General features: G+C 46.2%; 1 long non-coding RNA gene across 1 annotated transcript; it reads left to right on the top strand.

Moving 5' to 3' along the window:
• LOC125103775 (uncharacterized) lies at positions 1 to 10,197 on the top strand. Its single transcript, XR_007128492.1, has 4 exons — positions 1 to 733; positions 6,415 to 6,735; positions 9,121 to 9,277; positions 9,977 to 10,197. It is a non-coding gene; the product is annotated as an uncharacterized LOC125103775 (long non-coding RNA).
• The last annotated feature ends 12,704 nt before the right edge of the window (positions 10,198 to 22,901 follow it).

Raw genomic sequence — 22,901 nt, 5'->3', positions numbered from 1 at the left:
AGATGGGCTGAGCAGCAGAGTGGACACAACAGAGACAAGAGCATAGTAAACTTGAAGACAGGCCAATGGAAAATATCCAAACTAAAGTTCAGAAAGATAAAAGAACAGAAAGAACAATGTCAACTGCAAAGGTCTTGTTTAACGGCTTCCCAGAATATAATATTTAGCCAAGAAGATTATTCCTTTAATCTTAGAATGGTTGTTGCCTAAAATAAAAGGGAATTTGTGTATTTAAACTATAAATAAACTCACTTCATAAATCCTATTGTAGGTGTTCCTATTAGACGCCTGGATCTAGTTTTGCACACTGATTATAAAGTAAAGCTTCAAGCAGGTTTGAATCTAAAAGCCACATCATTTGACAACTCTGAAGTTGTTTTCATATTTGAAAAATGGAGGTGGTAGTACATGTCTCACAGTTTTAGGATGAGGATGAAGTGCCATAAGCCCTTAGCATAATGCCTGGTTCCTTGTGGATAACACTGAATATTCTAGAAGAACTTTGCAGTTATCGCTGGATAGCTCAACAGAGTAAACATCTGTTTTTATGAAGTTTTTCTTGGGCGGTACGTCCGCCTTGTCAGAAGAGTCCTCAGGGGAGGATGAGGCAGGGAACTCGCATCGCATAAAATGAGGTTTTAAATGAGATAATGGGTGTGAAGCTCTCCATAAAGCCCTTACAAATGGTGGCTTTTCCTACTATGGCAGGAACCTCAGTTTACCAACAACTCAGGTGTGCAATAAATACCATTTTCTTTATTTTTAGGTAATTTTATGTTGTAGAACCCAATCAGCTAGAGTGATGGCACATTAATCTCCGGAATTTGGGGTCTTATTTCCTTTCTGCTGTCGAAGTTCTAGAGGCTCACGTTGTGCCAGTGTGTCAAGGGTGGGCAGTCCTGGTCATCTTTCTCTGTAGTCACAAAGTAGTATCCCGTCCCCGGGCCTGTGTCTTCTTCCCAGCAGTGGGGTCTCTCCTCAACTTCCATTCCCAGTCTGGGGGCCACGGGAGTCTCTCTGCTGCCACAGCACCAAGCAAGGACATGGGGATCTTAGAGAGGCTGCCTGGGCATGGCTGGCCCAGACATCTAGACAGCAGTGCCCTTTCTGCAGTCACATTCCCTGGGGCGCTGGCCAGGAAGCAGGGCCCCAGGCCTTTCTTTCCTGAACCCACCTCATCACTGTTCTCACAAACCACTTCCTCGTTTATCTTTCCCCTTTTTAAGGGGCTTTTATCTGGTCTTCGTAGAGAACCCTGTCTTCTTAATAGGCGTAGGCCTCTGGAAACTATTGTTTTCAGACTATAGTAGTCCCCATTTATCTTCGGGGGTCCTTCCAAGACCACGCCCCCCAAGTGGATGCCTGAAACCGCAGATTGTACTGAACCCATATGCTGTTTTTTCCCTATACATACATACCTATGATAAAGTTTATCATATAAAGTTTATACATATCAAATGTACAAATTAAGAGATTAATAAAGATAGTGAATAATAGAACAATTCTAACACTATACTGTAAGGAAAGTTATATGAATTTGGCCTGCCTCTCAAATTACCTTATTGTTCTGTATTCACCCTTTTTTACCCTTTGAAGATTTATTTATTTGAGAATGAGAGTGTGTGCAGGAAGGAGGAGTGGGGGAGAGTGAGACAGGATCTTAAGCAGACTCCATGCTGAGTGTAGAGCCTGATGCTGGGCTCAGTCCCACAACCCTGAGATCACGACCTGAGTCAAAACCACCGCCACCACCAGGCGCTCCTCTGTCCTCACCCTTCTTATGAGGAGGGGAGATGACAGAATGCCCATGTGACAGATGAAGTGAGGTGAATGACGTAGGACCGTGGCGTAGCATTAGGCTACTACCGATCTTCTGACGCTATGTCGGAAGGAAGAATCATCTGCTTCTGAACCACGGTGACGATGGACAATGAAAGCACAGGTAATGGGGGACAGCTGTAGCTTTCATTACTACTTCATCTCTCATCTGAGCCAATAAGCACAGAACTGTCTTAAATTGATGAAGAAGGGGAGGAGGGAGGATACTACAAGAAAATAAAAATCTAGGGGCACCTGAGTGGCTCAGTCAGTTAAACACCCGCCTTCAGCTCAAGTAATGATCTCAGGGTCCTGAGATCGAGCCCTGAGTCAGGCTCCCTGCTCAGCAGGGAATCTCCTTCTCCCTCAGGCTACCCCCCAACTTGTGCTCTCTTAGATAAATAAATATAATCTCTCTCTTTTTTATAAGATTTTATTCATTTATTTGACAGAGATCACAAGTAGGCAGAGAGGCAGGCAGAGAGAGGGGGAAGCAGGCTCCCCGCTGAGCAGAGAGCCCAAAGTGGGGCTCGATCCCAGGACCCTGAGATCATGACCCGAGCTGAAGGCAGAGACTCAACCCACTGAGCCACCCAGGCGCCCCTAATCTCTCTCTTTTTTGAAAAAAGATTTTATTTATTTATTTTCCAGAGAGAAAGAACAAGAGCGCAAACACAAGCAGGGAGAACGGAGGCAGAGGCAGAAGCAGGCTCCCTGCTGAGCAAGGAGCCCACTGTGGGACTCTATCCCAGGACCCTGGGATCATGACCTGAGCCAAAAGCAGGCACTTAACCGACCGAGCCCCTCAGGCATCCCAAATAAATATAATCTTTATTTTTTTTAGGATTTTATTTATTTATTTGACAGAAATCACAAGTAGCCAGAGAGGCAGGCAGAGAGAGAGGAGGAAGCAGGCTTCATGCTGAGCAGAGAGCTCTATGCGGGGCTCGATCCCAGGACCCTGAGATCACGACCCGAGCCGAAGGCAGAGGCTTTAACCCACTGAGCCACCCAGGCGCCCCATAAATATAATCTTTAAAAAAAAAGAAAAAGATGGGGCGCCTGGGTGGCTCAGTGGGTTAAAGCCTCTGCCTTCGGCTCAGGTCATGATCCCAGGGTCCTGGGATCAAGCCCCACATCGGGCTCTCTGCTCTGCAGGGAGCCTGCTTCCTCCTCTCTCTCTCTCTGCCTGCCTCTCTGCCTACTTGTGATCTCTGTCTGTCAAATAAATAAATAAAATCTTTAAAAAAAAAAAATAAAAAATAAAAAAAAAGAAAAAGAAATAAAACTCTGGCATTTGAGGGTTCCAGTGATGGTATAATGCTGGTACCAGATTAACTTCCCTGCCATGAACAACAGTATAACTGGACAAAAGATGCGAGCCACTGCTCTCAGACATTGGACAATGGCAATGTCTGACTGTGATCTCTGAGAGAAGGGGAGCTCAGGAGATAGACCCCAAATTATTTTGATTCTCTGCTGGGGAACAGTTTTCCAACCACAGCATGGCATGCTGGAGTCGTAGCAGAGTAGGGATGCCCTGCTGTGTTGTGGAGGCAGAGATCAGAGTGCAGGGTTGCCAAAGCAAACACAATCTATAGGTCATGGCCCTGGAAGGATGTTGCTCCACGTGTGGGAGGCAGAAATCTATGTGGCAGGTCCCCTGTGTCACTGCCTGAGAGCTGGGGTGCACATGTGTTGGGGAAGAGTGCCTGAGGCTTCTCCAAGAAAATGTGCTACAGACTTGAGAACAGAACAGATACAAGAGGCCCAGCAGATAATGGAGCCTAAAGCATCTACAGTACATCACAGTGTCCGTGAAGCCATCTAAAATTCCTATATACGTGGTAAAACAGGAAAACGTGACCCTAACTAACAACAACAACAACAACAAACAGTCAATAGACATTGACCTCAAGATGGTCTAGATGTAGGGTTTTGCAAAGACTTTGAAGAAAATATTATAAATATGTACAAAAAGTAAAAGAAAATATGTTCAAAGAATTAAATGAAAAGATGTTCATCAAAAAAAAAAAAGATGTTCATCATGAGTGTGTTGATGGGAAACCAAGCCCAAAGGTATGCAGTAGATAAGGGACCTAGGGATGAAACTGTTCTCAAGCTGCTTGGACCTAACCGTCATTATTTTAGACTTTTGTTCACTCCTAATTCTAGAGATACCTGGTTCTTTTGATAGCTGTTCCTTTTTAGGATTCTGTAGTATAAACTTAATTGGTTTTTGCCTTATCCCACTACAGGCTCAGGAATGGTCCCGTCTGAGATCTGCTAAGACAATGACCTTTCCTCTTCTGTTACGTAGCCTCCAAAATTGTATCACTGTTGTCTCTCCTATGTTGTCCCCACCCTTGTAGATATATTGTAGGTTGTTGTTGTTGTTATTTTTAAAATCAGTTTACTATTGTTTTAGTAAGGGTCTGAAAAGAAATGAATGTAGACTTGCATGTTTAATCCACAGTTACAGCCCAGAACTCCTGTACTATGTCTCAAAAGTGATTTTTTTAAAAGATTTATTTATTTATTTGACAGAGAAATCACAAGTAGGCAGAAGTAGGCAGAGAAGCAAGCAGAGAGAGAGGGAGAAGCAGGCTCCCTGCTGAGGAGAGAGCCTGATGTGGGGCTCGATCCCAGGACCCTGGGATCATGACCTGAGCTGAAGGCAGACATTTAACTGACTGAGTCACCCAGGCGCCCCTCAAAAGTGATTTAAATAACATAACATTTCCTGGAAACTGTTCTCATCCAATATGTGAAGAACCTTCTGTCTGCCTCCTCCTCACTAAAAGGCCTCAAATGAGATTTCTCAATTTCTTTCTTCTTGTGTTCTCAGGGGCCACAAAGCCTCTAACATAAATTATAGTTACGCCAATCCCAAGCCCATTACTTGGAGATGACAAATCAGGAAGAGAGAGACACTCATTTTCTTCTAAGGAAGTAGCCCTCCTCAAGGGACTTGGGCCCACCACAAATGCATACCTTCTTAGACATGTCTGGCCTTTGATGACGGTAAATATTAAATTGTGCTTCAAACATAAAACCTCTACTGCTTGTAATTCAAGCTAAAACATTAAATGATTACCTAGGTTTAGAAATCTAAAAGGCTTTCTTTTCCCTTAAACAAGTCCTGTCAGCCTCAGCATTAATTTTCTCAATTCTAGTAAGCACTTCACTCTTCTCTGCCATTTGTGGGGGGGAGGGAAGCACCTTTGTTGTACAAAGACTCATGGAGACAACTCCTTTTTGCCTATTAGAATTCTCCACACAGTTGGTAGCCCCAGGTGTGCCTCCAGCCTGTGTTCTGTGATTAGGACATCTACCTGGTTGGAGCTTTCTTCTATTTTTGACTTGGTTGCCCCCTGAAAGGGGAGGGAGCTTCTCCCCTGCAGGTACAGTACTCCTTCTAAAAACCAAACTACAGTTCCTACCTACTGTCCAAGTGCGTTCATGTTAATTTTACCTATCCTGGGTGGTCGTATTATCTTCATCCATTGGGCCCCAATAGACCCTGCACTCTATTTCCAACTGCAACATACTAGAAACCTCACAAACCTCAAAAACCTCACAGTTTTTGCATCCCCTCTGTTTGCCCTCACACAAGCTTTTTGCCCTCTTTTTTGCTTCATGGAATCTTGATTTCATGCAAACGTCTATGCACATCCCTCCTCTCCTAGAAAATGACACTGTCCCCAGCTCAGGGAAAATCTTGATTAGCTGAGTCCCCTTTCCTTAGGTGGGATTGTTCCAGTATGGATCAAGTTCTTCCAGTGACACATGTGGACACATCTCCTGGGGAGACTTCTGAGAAAGGTTTCCTCATTCCCAGAAACAGACCCCTGGGGAGAGTCATTTTCTTCTGCTGATCATTGTCAGGTCTGAGTCAAGTGGCTGGAGCTACAGCAACCTTCTTGTGATGGGGAGGAATCTAGCCTGAGGAGGGCAGAGGAGAAGGATGGAGACTGGGTCCTCCATGACATCCCCAATTATACCAACCACGGAGCTTCCCCACTTCAGGGAATCTTGTTAAATAAGTAAAATGCTCTTAATTTTTAAAGCCAAATTGAAGTTGAGTATATTACATTTTTGTCTGTTTGGCACTCCAGATCCACTGTCCATTCCTCTCTGGATCAGGAAGCTGGGCTTGGCCAATGGCATGCCTCAGTAGTAGATCAAAGGGTGGGACTAGAGAGCCGATCCCATAACCATGCCTCTCTTCACCCTCTCAAGTATGAGGTTAGCTTCTCTCTGTTACTAGTTACATCCCTTGTTGGTTTCTGAACCCGGCCCCTACTTCTGTAATCTCTCCATTAACCTCTCTGAAATGTGCCCTTTTCAAAGTGCCATCTCTTTCCTGTTGGGATCCTGACTAAAATATCGGGTTTTCAATGGATGTTGTTACTGTCCACCTGACTGAACTATAATGGCCTCAGAGACATTTTACTGTCTTGTACATAGATGGATCTGTTCACTGGTTTCAGTTCATGTTCCCCTTTGATGTCTCCTATCTACACAGGTGATGGGCTGACTACTTTCAACACACGTACCTTCTAATAAATCTATCAAGGTTTTTATTGACTCCAGGTGACTTTGGGGCTGTTCGTATTTATGGCCAACCAGGAAATCAATGAAGAGAAATAAATCTCCAAATGTCTTTAGACTAAGGACTTTTTACGCCTTACACACTGTCTTCCAAAGAAGCCTTGCGAGTTGCTCTGGCTGAAAATGCTTTGGCTGCTGCAACCGTTTCTCTCCTCTCAGGCCATTGCTTTGTTTTCCTCACCTAACAACCAGGTTCCTCTGACATCTTGTAAGTTGCTCTGCTCCCAAACCAGCCCCCACATTCGGGGGGCGGGGGGGGGGATGACATCTGAGAGGCTGGACTCTTCACCCAGGTGACCTGAGGTAATACCCCAGATGGCCACTTGATGGCGACCAAGAATCTTCTCCTTCACTTTGCTCACATGATCCAGGAATGGCTCACGTGAATAAAGCAAGTATGGTAAAGAAGTCTGATGAGAGCTACTGATGTGTTCTTACATGTCCCATTGTGGGTCACAGTACTCTTGTGCCTGCAATTTTTATTTTGTTTATTTCTTTACTTGTTTGTTTATCTATTTATCTGAGAGCCAGAGAGAGAGAGACAGAACAGAAGTGCAGGGGAGGGAAGGGGAGGAGAGGGGCAGAGGGAAAGGGAAAGAGAGAAACAGACTCTCCACTGAGCAGGGAGCCTGACTGTGATCATGACCTGAGCAGAGGGTAGGCGCTTAACCAAGTGAGCCATCCACGGCCCCGTGCCTGCCGTTGTTTTTTTTTTTTTTTTTAAGATTTTATTTATTTATTTGACAGAGAGAGATCACAAGTAGACAGAGAGGCAGGCAGAGAGAGAGAGAGAGAGAGGGAAGCAGGCTCCCCGCTGAGCAGAGAGCCCGATGCGGGCCTCGATCCCAGGACCCTGAGATCATGACCTGAGCCGAAGGCAGCGTCTTAACCCACTGAGCCACCCAGGCGCCCCCGTGCCTGCCGTTTTTAAAGCATACAATGGATTATTCTGTTCAATTTCATCCAGATGAAGAACTACTGATCACAGAAACAGAAATGTATGTTCATAGGAGATACAGAAATATCATATGCAAAATGTAAGATGCTATTGTCATCAAAGAGCTGCGGAAAGGTTTCACAGTTAGATCTGAAGTACCCCTGTCCTTTAATAAAATGGGACACACACTTTATAGACGATACTGAGAAGGAAGTCTGTGAAGCCTCTCAGAGACAGCAAGAAATTCACTGTAGACATTCAGCAAGGCCGTAAAGTGGCAAAAATAGGAATTTGAAAACAAAACTGTCCAAGGTATGTGCAGATACCTGAATCGAACAGCCTAGATCTTGCCCTTAGTTCTTGCAAGCACAAGATGCATAGCTATCAGAGACAAGACTTTCTCATCTGGAAATATTAATGGGTTGACTCATGAAACTTTCTTCTATACTCTTAGGGGGCCCTTAGTTCTTGCAAGCACAAGATGCATAGCTATCAAAGAGACAAGACTTTCTCATCTGGAAATATTAATGGGTTGACTCATGAAACTTTCTTCTATACTCTTAGGGGCACCCACGTAAAAACCAACATATACTAAATGCTATCTTACTAAACTAATGCAGAGCATTAAAAAAAAATGTATGTCTGGGACGCCTGGGTGGCTCAGTTGGTTAAGCAGCTGCCTTCGGCTCAGGTCATGATCCCAGCGTCCTGGGATCGAGTCCCACATCGGGCTCCTTGTTTGGCGGGGAGCCTGCTTCTCCCTCTGCCTCTGCCTGCCATTCTGTCTGCCTGTGCTCGCTCGCTCTCCTCTCTGACAAATAAATAAAAAATCTTTAAAAAAAAAATGTATGTCAACCTCTTCTATTCGTAAGTGTCCTACCATAGCAAATGGTGCTTCACCTGTATCCCTTTTAGTCCCTCCAATTCTGATTCCAATTCCAACAGGTCTTGTTTTTTCCCACACCAAGTCATTCTCTGAATCACCATCTATCTAATTCCACTCAATTCTGACACTATCTACCTGGAGATAACATTAGATCCACAGGTTAAGGCAAAGTTCTACAAGATTGTTCCCCTCTTCATATGCCAACCATAAGTCTAGGTTGTCACCTGGGCTTCTGACCAAACATTAGAGATTGGAGGTTCCCATGGCTCCCTCCTTGGGCTCAATTAATTTGCTAGAGCAGCTCACAGAAAAAGAAACACTGAACTCACTAGATTACCAATTTATTATAAAAGGATGTAACTTAGTAACAGCCCGAAGGAAGAGTTGCACAGAGCAAGGGATGGGGAAAGGGGTACAGAGCTGCCATGCCTTCTCCAACCATCTGTCTCTCCAAATCTATACTTGTTCACCAACCCACAAGCTCTCCAAACCCCATCCTTCTGGTTTTTTATGAAGGATTCATTCGGTAGGCACAATTGATAATATCACTAGCCACTGGCAAATGACAAACCTCCAGCCCCTCTCCACTCCATGGAGGTCAGGGGGTAGGACTGAAAGTTCCAACCCTCTGATTGCAAAATTGGCTCCCCTGGCAAGACCTTCCCCTTAGGAAGACCTAAGGGTTTCCTAGGTCACCTCATTCACACAACTTGAAAAGACACCTTTATGACTCTCAACATTTAGACAATTCCAACGATTTTAGGAGCTCTGTGCCAGGAACAGGGACAAAGACCAGATATATATCTCTTATTATAAATCCCAATATCACAGTCCTTTTCACCCTTTCTGTTCTGTGACCCTCCAGCTCCTCCCTGCGACTGTTTGAGGATCTCCCTTGGGCTATAGGGGCTGCCTTGCACACTAAGCTTGCCAGAAGTGCCCGGGAGTTAATGTGTCTCTCCTCTGAGCCCGGGGCTACTGACCAGTGCGGGGGTCTGAGGAGGGACCCACTCCGAGGCAAGGTTTGCCCTTCAGAGCTCCCCTCTGTATCTCTTGGTGCTTGGCCAACACCACACTCTTGCTGGCGTCTTACCTTTCCTATATGTTTTTCCCCCACTCCTTCCCTTGTTTCTCCCTGGAGTATTTCCTTAATAAATCATTTGCACATGACTCCTGTCTCAATATTTGCTTTTGGGAACCCAACCTAGGAAACCAACATCGCTATAAACCATGTAGTTGTGAATAGTCTTATGTTGGGATATACATCAAAGTCCACCGGGGAAAAAACCATACTGAGACATGGTAGAAAGTCCTTGGCCTTGAATCTGACTGCAAAGAGAATTCGGCTTCAGTGTAGGCAGGGAGCGGGGGCGGGGGGGGGGCAAAGTGATAATGCCTGCCCTTTGCTGCTGACCAGCAGGCAAGAGCTGTCAGTGAAATGCTCACCAGGGTCCTTTGTGCTTCAAGAGGAGCGGCCATGGGGGGCTCTCGTAGGGACTCTGCTCTTCCTGACTCCTGCGAAATGCTCCTAGGCGGGGGCGGGGCGCCTGGGTGGCTCAGTCCGTTGAGCGTCTGCCTTCAGCTCAGGTCATGATCCCAGGGTCCTGGGATGGAGCCGGGAGCCTGCTTCTCTCTCTCCTCCCCGCTCGCGCTCTCTGTTGCTATTTCTGTCTCTCTTGCTCAAATAAATAAGTAAACAAAAAAAAATTTTTTTTTTAAAGGAATGTTCCTGGGTTTGTGTTTTGATTTCCTACTCAGTTGAAGATCTGCAACACCAAGACAAAGGTATTTGCCAAACAAGTTTTGAAAACCCAGTGTCTCTAGAACTGTTGGCTACACACTGGCTACAACTGTAATTTTCTCACTCATCATTTCTGTCCACGTCTGTGTCCAGAACACTGTGCCCAGTAGCTGCAGAGTACACTTTTTGTTTAAGAACACATGAACAGGGGCACCTGGGTGGCTCAGTGGAGTAAAGCCTCTGCCTTCGGCTTGGGTCGTGGTCCCAGGGTCCTGGGATCGGGCTCTGCATCGGGCTCCCTGCTCATGGGGAGCCTGCTTCCTCCTCTCTCTCTGCCTGCCTCTCTGCCTACTTGTGATCTTTGTCTGTCAAATAAATAAATAAAAATCTTTAAAAAAAAAAAAAAAAAAGAACACATGAACATTCCCCAAGATAAGCCACATGCTAGACCATGAAATAAATAAATAAATAAATAGTGAAGGATTGACATCTTAGAGTATGTTCTCTGGTTACAATGGAATTATAAATGTTAAAAAAAATTTAATGAAGTAAATCTGCAGATCAAAGGGGTGTTGTTAAAGGATTCATGAATCAGGCAGCATCCCAACTGGCAAGTAGAGCAGATCTCCAAAGGGCTACAGAAAAGGGAGGGTTTTTAAAGGTAGAGCAGGAGTGGAAAAGAGGCAATTAAAGCAAAGAATCCATTCTTAGGCAAGGTTACCCTCTTAAGGGGAAGGGAAGGAGCCTATCAGTATATATCAGTGTATTTCCTAATGCTGATCAGGAAATCCCCATATCCACTGGTAAAAGGTTACATTTCTGGGGGGCTGAAACTGTAATTAGATTAGGTGTTAAGTCTTGGTTTACTGACTTAGTTACTGACTAGGTGATATAATTCTGGGTCTGTGGTTTTCTTTTAAAGAGAAATAATAACAAAAAGAAACCTACAGGAGCCTCCAGTATTTAGAAATTAAGCAACACAGTACTAAAAAACTCATGAGTCAAAGAAAACATCCATAAGGAAAATTTAAAAATATGTTAGGGGTGCCTGGGTGGCTCAGTCAGTTGAGCATCTGATTTTTGGTTTCAGCTCAGGTCATGATCTCAGGGTCCTACGATCGAGCCCCGAGTCAAGCTCCTTGTTCAGTGGGGAGTCTGCTTGGGATTCTCTCACTCCCTTTCCTTCTGCCTCTCCCAGCCTCTAAAACAAACAAACAAATAAAATCTTCAATAAGCAAATAAAAATACCTTAAACTAAAGAGAATGAAAATACAACATATCAAAATATGTGGGGTGCAGATAAAGCTGTGCTTAGAGGAAACTTTACAGTGTTAAAGGCTTATATTACAGAAGAGAAATTTTGAATCAATGATCTAGTGGTCTACCTTAGGAATCAAGAAAAATTAAATCAAAAGTAGCAGGAAGAAAGGAGACAATAAAGACAAGTAGAAATCTGTGAAGTAGAAAACTAACAAAAATAGAGAAAACCAAAAGTTGGATCTGGAAAAGATAAATGAAATTGGTAAACCCTATAAAGCCTTCGCAAAAAAGAGAGAGAAAGTAAAAGTGAGACCAGGGTAGGCAAAAATAGACACTCAGATCAATGGAACAGAATGGAGAGCCCGGAAATAAACCCAGATTACACGGTCGATTAACCTACAACAACAGAGGCAAGAATACCCAAGGGGAAAAGACAGGCTCAACAGATGGTGTCGGGAAGACGGGACAGAGCCACGCAGAAGAATGCCACTGGACCACTTTCTTTCACCACACACACACACAAAACTCAAGATGGAATAAAGACCTAATGCGAGACCTAAAATCATAAAACTCCTGGAAGAAAACAGGCAGTAATTTCTTTGACATCACCCATCGCAACACATCTCTAGATATGTCTCCTCAGGCAAGAAAAACAAAAGAAAAAAATAAACCGTTAGAACTACACCAACCTAGTAAGCTTATGCACAGCGAAGGAGATCATCAACAAAATGAAAAGGCAGTCTACCAAATGGGAGAAGATATTTGCAGACAATACACCCGATAAGAGGTTAATATTCAAAATATATAAAAAGTTCTACAACTTGGGGTGCCTGGGCGGCACCAACTCTTGGTTTCAGCTCAGGTTGTGATCTCGGGTTGTGAGATGGAGCCCTGCATCAGGCTCCCTGCTGTGTGTGGGTGTCTGCTTAAGACTCTCTTTCCCTCTCCCCCTGCCCTTTTTTCTTTTTTTCTCTCTTTATCTAAAATAAATCCTTAAAAAAACACCAAACTTACACAACTCAACACTAAAAAAGCCCCAAATAGGGGCGCCTGGGTGGCTCGGTGGGTTAAAGCCTCTGCCTTCGGCTCAGGTCATGGTCCCGGAGTCCTGGGATTGAGCCCCGCATTGGGCTCTCTGCTCAGCAGGGAGCCTGTTTCCCACCCCTCTGCCTGCCTCTCTCCCTTCTTGTGAACTCTGTCTGTCAAATAAATAAATAAAATCTTAAAAAAAAAAAAAAGCCCCAAATAATCTGATTAAAAATGGGCAGAGGACCTGAATAGACAAGTTCTCTTTTCCAAAGAAGTCACCCAGATGCCCAAAAGACACAGGAAAAGATAAGCAACATCACTCATCATCAGGGAAATGCAAATCATAACCACAATGAGAGATCACCTCACACCTGTCAGAACGACTAAAGTAAGAAACACTTATAAGAAAGTAAGTGTTAGTGAGGATGTGGAGAAAAAAGAACCTTCATGCACCATTCGTGGGAATGCAAACTGGTCAGCCATCGTAGAAACCAGTATGGAAATTCCTCAAAAAGTTACAAATAGAATTACCACACAATTCATGAATTCCACTACTGGGGTGTTTACCAAGGAAAATGAAAACACTAATTCAAAGAGATGCATGCACCCTTATGTTTACGGCAGCATTATTTACAATAGCCAAGATACGGAAGCAGCCCAAGTGTCCACAGATAGATGAATGGATAAAGACGATGTGGTATACCACACACACACACACACACACACAGGGAAGAATATTACTCAGTCATTTCTAAAAAAGGATGAGATTGTGCCATTTGCAATAACATAGTTGAACCTAGAGGGTATAACCTAAGTAAAATAAGTCAGACGAGAAAGATAAGTGCCATACGATTTCACTTAAAGAGGAATCCAAGAAAAGAAAACAAACAAAAGGCAGAAACAGACTCATAAATACAGAGAAAACATTGATGGTTGTGGGGGGCGGTGGGGGGGGATGGACGGGACAGACTTCCAGTGACAGAATGAGTTAAGTCCTGGGGATGAAGTTTTGGAATCCCTGGGTTGTGTACTTGAGACTCATGTCCCACTGTGTTAATTATACTTCAGTTAAAAAGAAAAAAAAAGGCGGAGCACCTGGGTGGCTCAGTGGGTTAAGCCTCTGCCTTCGGCTCAGGTCATGATCTCAGGGTCCTGGGATTGAGCCCCACATTGGCCTTTCCGCTCAGCAGGGAGCCTGCTTCCTCCTCTATCTTCCTGCCTCTGTGCCTACTTGTGATCTGTCAAATAAAAAAATTTTTTAAATTTAAAAAAAAGAAAAGGCGAGGCCAGAGTAAAGGCTCTATGATGGTGCCTGACCCTGTTCCTACAGGTGCTCCGAACGTTCGGAGTCACTGTAGTCTCCCCCCCACTTCAGTTTTCCTTTCCACAGTCTCAGTTACTCGAGGTCAACCGTGGTCCTCATCAGAAGCTCCCGGGCAGCCTAATGCTAAGTCACAGTGTCTCTGCCCCGGCCTCCTGTCTTCTCATCACGGAGCCTTTCATCATCTGGCATCCTCACAAGAAGGGAGAGGACAGACCGTAAGATGCTCAAACAGAGAGAGACCACACTCACCTACCTTGTGTCACGGAGTATTGTGATGATTGTTCTGTTCTGAACTTGAGTCACTGCTGTCCGTCTCTTAGGGAGCCTGATTGGTCCCCGAAGCTTTATCACAGGTATGCATGTAGGTGTAGGAACAGACATCGCGCATATAAGGTTTGGTACTATCTGCGGTGTCAGCATCCAATGGGGGGTCTTGGAACGTACTGAAACCAAGTGGGTGCAGTGTGCCAATTGATAATCTGGAATGACTCAAATCTTTGTCCAGAGGGTCTGTGTTCTGCTGAATGGAAGATGGGAGAGGGAGAAGCGTGGTAAGGAACAGCAGGGACGGCTACAGAAACCGCAGGTTGAGCCCTCCGACGCCCCCAGCGATCCCTTAGCCTGGAGGTCCGTGCGCCCCCACGCCCGCGCGCGCATTCGCCTTGGGGGCTCGGCCACGTGGAGCTCTCTGAACCGCAGCAGGCTTCCAGTCCGGTTTGCGTCCTCTTCCGGACCTTTCTTGACACCCAACACCGAAACGCCTCTTGCAGCCCTAACCTAAACCCCATGCGAAGCCCCCAGTCTTTCCTTCGGTGTTACAGGGAAGAGGGCTGAGTTTTATGGGAGGGAGAAGACAGGCATTTATATTTAGACGTGGTGAAGGAAAGCAAGTCTCCTGCTGCAGCTGAATCAGAAGCGAGGCTGAGACCCTTCTTTATTCGAAAAGCCAACAGCTGCTCAGAGACAACCAGATTGAACCACTTCCTCCTTGCTCAGAAACTCCCGAGTACGTACGTACACACATACACACACACACACACACACACACACACTCTTTATATACACATATGGTTGGAAGAATGAAGAAAAAGAGCACAAACAAAAAGAATTCATTGATGATGTCATCTGCAACTTCGGTGCACCGTTACACATCTCATGTCTCATGATGTCCTGCAATAAAGAACGTTCACGAGTCCAGACAATTCTCTCAAACCAGGAGGTTAAGGATCGCGTGACAGATAAGCACTCACCCGCCAACTAAGACAGACCAGTTGCTTTCATAAAACACACACACAGAGATGTTACTTCTTTTTTTAGAACCTCATGAAAAATTTCAAACACACACAGAAGAATAGTGTAACGATCCCCTCCTATACCCATCACCCAGACGGAACATTCCAATTACACTGAGTTGGAAGGAATCATGAAACAGGAAGTCTGTAGTTTGGGAACAGGGCATAGTTAAATTTAGCTTTCCTGGGAACTTGCTCCAACTTGATTAATCAGCTAATCAAAGCTCTTTGTCTGATTTCAGTTTCCTTATCAGCGTAAAGAAAGGCTGTTCACCGCTCACCATCTGTGCCCGATTTCTATAGATCTGGGTCGAATGCTCACACTCTGTTCTAGATTGTCCATCTTAGCTGATTGCTTTCTCATCAGGCTGGGGGGAAGAAAGGATGACTTACATTATTTCTATATTTCTTTCCACAAAAATGAGACTTAGATTTTAAAACTGCAATCTGCCGTGTTTGAGACGGTGGCAGGATCCCCATGTGAAGACGATCACTGGGCCGATGGAGCTCTGCACCTGGCCACCAGGAGAGAGTTTTGGACGGCACATCTGTCAGATGGTCTTCACACCCGGGAGACCATGTCAAGAGAGAAGAGTGCGGGTGAAGGCCAGAGCCCAAGTGGAATTCTGTGGGACACTCCCATCCAGGGTAGGTCAGAGCTAGGTCCTGACAGAACGGAAGAAACGTAAGGCTGACCCCACAGAGGGAACAGAGGACAATCCTCAGAACTCAGCAGGAGAAAGGCATGCACAGAGATCATGAGGCATAGATAAAAACCCAATTTCTACCCAGCCCATCTCATCCCTCTCTCCCAGCCCTGTCCATCTCTTCCCCAGCCTGTCAGTCTCTCCCCCTTCTGGAATCCCTCATCCCCAGGGGGAAGACTGCCCTTACTCCTTTCCCGCAAGTCCCCTTGTCACCTTCTTCCTCCCCATTCCTCTTGGAATAGCTAATTCCTACTCAACAGTCAGACCTCAGCCTCAAGCTGTCTTTCTGACTTTCCAGGGAGATCAGACCCCACTGTTCTCCACTCTGCACTTTTCCTCTATAAAACATCTAGGTGGTCATTGTGTATCTTCCTGACTCTTCATTATCTACTGCCCTGAGGAGACCATGAACCCCATGAGCGTGGAGACTAGATCTGTTTCATTCACATGGTGGATGCCAAGTGCCTCCCTTAGTGGCTGGCCTGAGTTGTGCTCAGTAGACAGAGAACAAACAAAGGAAGGAATGAATGAAGGCAAGGAGGTGCTGGCACATTCCCAGGACTCAAGGCCAGCTATTCTTCCTGGAATTGCTCAGAAGGGCCAAGCTATCATCTGCAGTTCTGCTCACAATCCTGGGGAAGGCCGACTGTGGCCGTCCCCTGCTGCCGCTCCCACGGCCAGAGTCCCCGCTGGGGTCAGGCCGGCCTCCTGCTCTCCAGCCACAGCTCAGCCCTGCCCGGATCATGACCATTCTAGCTGTCTCCAGGGCCTGGTGAGGGTGGAAGCCAGACTGGAGTGAGTGGGAGGTGAGGACAGGGAGACAGTGGATGTCCACAGTTTTTTCACAAGTTTGGCTTCCAAGAGGAGGAGAAAATTAGGGGGATAGCTGCAAGGAACTTTGGGGTCAAAGCAGATTTTTTTCTTTTTTTAATTTAGGGAGAGATTTAAACATGTTTAAAGGTTCCAGTTAGGAGGAGGAAGTTGAAGAAACAGGAGGGAGAAAGAATCCAGGGAAGAGGAACCAAGTCATTTCTAAAGGGCCCACGGATGCTAATACCAGCTCCTTCTGCCTCCCGGCTGCCTGAGGCCCTGACAAGTGCGGCAGCCGCTCCCCCATTTCCACGTGGGCTGCTGGGGCTCCCGAGCAGGGCCAGGAAGGGAAATGTCAGAGCACTGGGTCTGAGTCATTACACTGACTGCCCACCTCCAGCTTATAAAGAGGTTGGAGAGGCCTAGGGAGGAACCAGGAATTCTGAAGTCAAATTCTGCAGATGTCTACACAGTAGAGTGCAGGGGGAGAGGCAAGGTGTGCTTTTTCTTTTCTCAGATCAACCGAGGGGGGTCATCTGCAGGACCTGAAGGGTGGTCCCTAGAGCAGGGGACACACAGGGGTGCCTGAGGCATGCCCAGAAATCCAGGGGAGGCTGTGGCTGTGGGCTTTCACGAAGGGCTCTGTTTGAGAGGTAGGTGAAGGTTGGTCAAATGTGTGGATCAGACATGCGCCCCGAGTGTGAGAGAATGACCGGTGGTTGGTCTAGATCAACGAGTCTCACCTGGGGAGACTCTACGCCCCCAGGGACATTTGGCAAAGTCTGGAAACACTTCAATCATCATGACTCATGGGGGGTGGGGCGGTCATCTAGTGGGCATGTAGGGGTGCAGCTACACACCCTGCGGGGCGCAAGCTGGGGCAGCATGGAGGGGAAGGAGTGCAGGTTTCATGTTGGCAAGATGAGCGAGTCCCTGTATGATGGTCTAAACTCGTCTTCTGCTAGGAGTGAAGGCAATGTGGAGGATGGATAATGGAGACAGTCGTTTTAGGAGGGGGAGAGCTAGGTGACACAGGACAGGGTTGTCAGACAACAGGCAGGAGAGAGCAACAGGGGCCCCATAAGAGAATGGAGGGTCCAGAGACAGAGTCAGTACAGATTCCAGGAGTGGGGGGTGGCCAGCACAGCGTGCCTGGCCCTGGAATGGCACCAGGGTCCTCCCTGCTAGCAGGCTCGTTTTCTCTTACTGCCCAAGGCCTCAGTCTGCTGTCAGCATCCCCCACAAGCCACATCCATGGGCCAGGTCCTTGGCCCGGCATGATGTGCTAAGCGCAGGAAGGTCTCCGCCTCGGCAGCTCCCGCTTTGCCTTACAGAGGGGCGACCTCCTAACTTGCACCTTGTAAATGTCATTGAGTGCAGTTTGGGCCCCACATGCTCTTGGCGTGAGGCGCCTTTTGCAGATGGCCTCGGTGCTGTGTGGTGAGTGACAGGCGCTGGCCCTGACCATGGGGGAGGGGGGCAGTTCATGGCAAGGACACAGCCCTCATGAAGGAGGGAGAAAGATGAAGAACCTGCTCTGAAAGGGCCAGAAAGCAGGGAGGCCTTGGGGACCCAGAGAAAGCAACTGACAGTCTCAACCAGCTGCTGCCATGGGTCAGCTCCTACCTCTTCTCGGCTTTTTCCTCCTTCCATTCAAGGCTCAGAGTCCCAGGAGAGAGTCTCTGGGGGTGGGTGGGGGGAGCAGTGGCCTCGGCCCGCAGGGAGGGCAGACATGGGTTCTAACGCCCACAGGCGTTGGGGAAGTATCTGGGGAAGTAGAGGCAGGCTTTTGAGAGAGTGGTCTGGACGCTCATTTCCTGGAAGGCTCCCCAGAGACCCGTCCTTCCTCACAGAGTCTCGGATGGACACAGAGCTGCAAGACAGCTCCTGGGGGGGTCACTGGACCCCCCAGTCCAGATTTGTCTCCTGCCGCAGCAGGCCTCATGCACTGTCTCAGTGGGGACACGCACTCCCCCCTTTCACACCCATGGACACGCAGGTTGTGCAAGCGGAGTCCTAAGCCTGTTCTTGACCTCGTAAAAAATTTTTTTTTCTTCTAAAAGGGAAAAACACTATTTTAGTCACTGTTTTGCAGAGAGGAAGAAAGTCCTGTTTGTCCTTATGATTCATGTTGGTGGTTTCTGGATGATGTTGTATTGATTCACGACGACTCCCTCGGCATCTGGTGTGAATTAAGTGGGGCTTTCTCTGGGTGAGAGTAAAATGCGAGATCTGAAACAGAGCTAACATGAAAAGGAGCCTGGTGGGAGCTCAGAGAGTTTGAGCAATCCTCTGGGCTGGAGACGGTCCTGCTGGATGCTGCATGGGCTGAGCAAAGTGAGCAGAAAGCGACATGTGGCTTCAGTGTGGGGCGGCCCATGACGGAATGTCTGCTCCTCGATTTCGCGCCAATGACTCCTCGTGGGTCAGATGGCTTCCTGTACCGTGTTGCTTTATCCTGTCGTGCGGTATCCCGACTAGACCCACGGGGGAAGTAGAGGCAAGGAAGCTGCCATGGGTGTCCGATCAGGGGCCCAGGTTTTCTCTGGTTGGTCCATGACGCTTCCCGGAGAATCCCGGAGCCTATCCAGCGGTTCCGAACGGGAGATGATCTGGCCACGAGTGGAGGCATTTTTGGCTGTCGCAGCTGGAAGGGGGCTCCCGGCCGCCAGTATGTAGAGAGCTGGGAGGCCGCTGAACATCCTACAGAACACAGGATGGTCTCCATGACAAAGAATTTTCCAGACCCAGATGTCAACAGAGCTAAGGTTAAGAAACTGGTCTAATCCAAACCAACCCTTAATCCCAAGTGACTTGATGGTTTCAGGTCATTAACTGACTTCATGAAAAGGCCTCGAGTTATGGTTAAAAAGAAAAAAACACAACAACCAAACAGATCTTTTGAAAAATCACGAAATTTCTGTGTTTAAAAACTATACAGTTGACCCTTGAACAACATGGCTTTGAACTGTGTGGGGCCCACTGATACACAGATTTTTTCCATAAATACAGTCCAGTCCTGTAAATGTATTTTTTCTTATCATTTTCTCTTTTTTTTTAAGATTTCATTTACTTATTTTACAGAGAGAGACACAGCGAGAGAGGGAACACAAGCAGGGATAGTGGGAGAGGGAGAAGCAGGCTTCCCGCTGAGCAGAGAGCCCGATGCAGGTCGATCCCAGGACCCTGGGATCGTGACCTGAGCTGAAGGCAGAGGCTTAACGACTGAGCAACCCAGGTGCCCCCTGTATGATTTTTTTTTTTAAATTTTATTTATTTATTTGACAGAGAGAGATCACAAGTAGATGGAGAGGCAGGCAGAGAGAGAGAGGGAAGCTGGATCTCTGCCGAGCAGAGAACCCGATGCGGGACTCGATCCCAGGACCCCGAGATCATGACCTGAGCCGAAGGCAGCGGCTTAACCCACTGAGCCACCCAGGCACCCCCCCCGTATGATTTTTCTTAATAATGTTTTCTTTCCTCTAGCTTACTTGATTATAGGAAAACAATAGAAAATACATATAACATACGAAATGTGTGTAAATTGTGTTATCGGCAAAAGCCTTGAGTCATCACAGGGTTCTCAGCAGTTCAGTTTTGGGGGACTCAGGTTATACGTGGATTTTTGACAGTGCAGGGGTCCATGCCCCTAACCCCTGCAATATCTCAAGCATCAACCATATGTATCTTGCCTGGATTTTAGGGTTTTTTTTTTTAAGATTTTATTTATTTATTTTAGAGAGCGAGTGAGCAGGGAAAGGAGCAGAAGGAGAGGGACAGGCAGACTCTGTGCTCAGTGTGGAGCCCAGTTCAGGGCTCAATGTCACGACCACGAGATCACGACCTGAGCGGAAGTCGAGTCGGACACTTAACCGAAAGCCCCCCAGGGACCCCAAGAACTTAGTCTTTAAGTACCATTCTCTGCTGAAAAGAGCCAGGGCTTCTGAGAAATGGCTCTCCCACGACTGAATGGGCAAGCAAGGAAAATAGCAAAGACCATGATGTGGATTTAAGAACACAGGAGGCAACCTGAAGGAGCTGTCTCTGCTTGCAAGTGGGATGATTTGGGTGTCGAAAAAAAAAAATGCCAATATGCTGAAATCCGTATCTGCTATCCTGTGGCTTCTAGAATTTTCTTTTATAATATAAAAAGAAATAGTGCTTCCATTGCCTCTCAAACCTAGGTGTTCTCAGCTTTCTTTAGCATTATCCACAATGGCTGGAAGGAAGTTTGCCTCATCTGGGCTCTGCTCCAGAAAGGGAGCCAGAATGAGGCACATGGTAACCACACAGACATCATCAAACAAACCAGGACTGCACACTACTCTGGGATGCTTGTAGCTCTTGTGTGGGAGAGGGCGAGAAATATGTTAACAGGTGACTGCAGAATAGATGGGTATGTCTGTGGGAGGGTAATTTCGCTGGAATCTTCCTCTTCCAAAAACCCAACTCCAGTAAGTTTAAACAATAAAAAGAAGCTATGGGCTCGTACAATCAAGATACGTAGACGGTGCTACTCAAAGCACGGTCCATGGACTGGAACGTTCCACAAACTGTTACAATCCCACAAGGGGGTACAACTATACAGCTGAAATGACCACATGCACAATCCTCTTTGTACCAACCTCCTTTCCTCTGTTGTTGATAATAATAAGGAATAATGAGGGGCACCTGGGTGGCTCAGTCCATTAAGCATCTGCCTATGGCTCAGGTCATGATCCCAGAGTCCTCGGATCAAGCCCTGCATCCGGCTCCCTGCTCAGGGGGAAGCCTGCTTCTCCCTCTCCCTCTGTCCCTCCCCTGTTTGTGCTCTCTCTCTCACTGTCAAATCAATAAATAAAATTGTTAAAAAATAATAAAGAATAATGAGAACACCTGGATTTAAGAGGCAACAGAAGTGCCACTCTTCAGGAGGGAAACTTCTTGAAATCACATGGTTCATTTTTACTGTATGTTACAAAGTATTTCATAAGACAACAGGAACATAAACTTGGAAAACAAAACAAAACAAAACAGAACTGCCTTCGTTACAGTTTGAGAAACACCAGCGGAGTGTGGTAGTGATTCACCATCCCAGCCGTCCCTTAAACCCACCTGCTGAGTTTTGACAACTACTCATCCTGTAGCTCATTCCCAAAGATTTTGTCTTAATTGGCCTGGGGTGGCACCCAGGCATGGGTGTCTTAGAAGTTTAGAGGGCGGCTCTGATGTAGCCAGAGCGGGGGACCAGTGGCCTCAGATGAGACTTGACCCAGGGCTCAAGTCATGGGCTGTCATCAGAGACCTGTGTCTTCACAGCACTAAATGTTTATGTTAGAAAATGAGACAGATATCACATCAGTGACCCCAGCTTCTACCTTAAGAAACTAGAAAAAGGTGAATAAATTAAATCCAGAAGGAGCAAATGAAACGAAACAGTAAAGATCAAAGAAGATATCAGCGAGACAGGAAAAAGAATAAAGGGTATCAGTGAAGCCAAGAGCTGGTTCTTTGAGAAAAATCAATGAAATTGATAAACCTCTAGCCAAACTGACCAGGAAAAAAAATAGAGAAAACACAATTCACCAATATCAAGAAGGAGACAGGGGACACCAATACAGATTGTATGGATGTGAAAAGGCTAGTAAGACAATACTATGAACAACTTTATGTCAATAAATTCTGTAACTTAGATTATATGGACAATTTCCTTTTTAAAATAATTTTTAAATTAACATATAATGTATTATTAGCCCCAGGGGTATAGGTCTGTGAATCGCCAGGTTTACACACTTCACAGCACTCACCATAGCACATACCCTCCCCAGGCTTTTATTTTTTTTTAAGATTTTTTATTTATTTGAGAGAGAGAGAGAGAGAGAGAACATGAGCTGAGGGGAGGGGCAGAGGGAGAAGGTGGCTCCCCACGGAGCAGGGAGCCCGATGTGGGGCTCAATCCCAAAACCTTGAGATTGTGACCTGAGTGGAAGTGAGATGCTTAACAGACTGAGCCACCCAGGTGTCCCTAGACAAACAATTTTCTTAAAAGACTCCAACTACCAAAGCCAACTCAGAAAGAAAGAGATAACTCGAATAGCCCTATATTTATTGAAGAAATTGAATTTATAGCTAAGAAACCTTCTCAGAAAGAAAACTCCGGGCCCAGATGGTTTTACTGTTCAATTCCACCAAATCTTTCAGGAAGAAAGAATGGCAGTTCTCCACAAACTCTTCCAGAAAAGCGAAAAGGAGAGAACACTTCCCAACTCATTGTTTCTGACCAGCTTTCCCTTGAGACCCGAACTAAAAACATTACAAGAAAATATATATGGAGATCCTTCAAACTTACCATTCTTGAGAAAGTCATCTCTTGTTGCCTTCTCCTCCATAGCTCTTTTGAAAATAGGTTCTTCTAACCCAGGACCTGGCCCATACATAACTTCAAACTGTACAACATGGCTTCCTTCTTTCTGCTGTAGATGTTGGGCCCAAGGGCAGCCTTTT

This window comes from Lutra lutra, chromosome 7, assembly GCF_902655055.1.
Source record: "Lutra lutra chromosome 7, mLutLut1.2, whole genome shotgun sequence".
Taxonomy (NCBI): Eukaryota; Metazoa; Chordata; class Mammalia; order Carnivora; family Mustelidae; genus Lutra; species Lutra lutra.
Note: the sequence above shows the minus strand (reverse complement) of the source record. Positions and strands in the feature narration are given on the sequence as shown.